The sequence below is a fragment of the Hemitrygon akajei genome, unplaced genomic scaffold (assembly GCF_048418815.1).
Source record: "Hemitrygon akajei unplaced genomic scaffold, sHemAka1.3 Scf000077, whole genome shotgun sequence".
In the NCBI taxonomy this organism is placed as follows: domain Eukaryota; kingdom Metazoa; phylum Chordata; class Chondrichthyes; order Myliobatiformes; family Dasyatidae; genus Hemitrygon; species Hemitrygon akajei.
Window position 1 is genome coordinate 224,289 of NW_027331963.1, and position 1,111 is coordinate 225,399.

Genomic DNA, 1,111 nt, shown 5'->3' on the forward strand with positions numbered 1-1,111 from the left:
AGAGAGAGAGAGAGAGAGAGAGAGAGAGAGAGAGAGAGAGAGAGAGAGAGAGAGAGAGAGAGAGAGAGAGAGAGAGAGAGAGAGAGAGAGGGGAGAGGCAGACGGAAAAGGTGGAACCTAGAAGACTCTGGCGGAGAAATTGAACAGAGAGTCTGTATGGTGGGACTAGGAAGGAGTGGAACACAGGAGGAGGAAAAAGAAAGCGATTTAACATTTTAAAGTAGGTTTGAAATTTTGCAGCACACGGTTATTCTTCCTGATGTTTGTCTGAATGGGAACATTTGAGATGCGAGCTCCGTTGAAACCACAATGCATCCTCATGCGACAATACATGGCAATAGGTTTGAAGGCTAATTCTCCCGTGTACGTTGCAATGTACGTTATCTACGAACCTCCTTAGGTTTAAATCCGTTTATGCTCTCCTGGAAATTATATATAATTTCTATTAATTCTTCTTTCTTTAATTTACCTTTGTCAGGTTTGAAATACAATGCGCTATTGCGAGAAACGCGAATGTTCATTATATTTACACCTGGATGCCCATGACAGTAAACTTGAACACAAACTGAAAAGTTGTGTCTCAAGTTCATTTGAAGCACTGAAGCCCAAACAATGTTTCTGCCCGGGATTGAACTGGGGACCTTTCGCGTGTAAAGCGAACGTGATAACCACTACACCACAGAAACCGTGTGAATCGCTCAATGCTTTGCGCTCCTGAGCAATGACCCGAGGCTGCCCCTCCCCGCCCTGCTCTGAAGCACAGCAATAAGTACAAAACATTGCCCACCGTCCCTTTCCGTTTTCAGTACCAAGTATTAAATAGTTTGGACTTTATTCCCTGGAATATGGGTATAGGTAGAGTGTTACAAGGACGTGGCGGTGGAACGAACCCAAGTGCTGAACACGGGCGTGGAATGGGTGCCAAGGGAGTGTTTACCCGGAGTCTTGGTTTTAGTAGAGAATTCAGGAACGATGCCAGACTTAGAACTGATAGTCCTAAGAACCATGGCACGACCAACGAACTGGCACCTTCTAGTTGTGGTCACAGGATTCTTATACTACTTTGGTTGTTGGAATGCAGGTGTTCGTAGTTATTGGAACCTGGGAATGA

At 44.9% G+C, this 1,111-nt stretch overlaps 1 non-coding gene across 1 annotated transcript; it reads right to left on the reverse strand.

Annotated features, from left to right (window-relative positions):
• Positions 1-613: 613 nt before the first annotated feature.
• On the reverse strand, positions 614-686 carry trnav-uac (transfer RNA valine (anticodon UAC)). Its single transcript has one exon. It is a non-coding gene; the product is annotated as a tRNA-Val (tRNA).
• Positions 687-1,111: the final 425 nt, after the last annotated feature.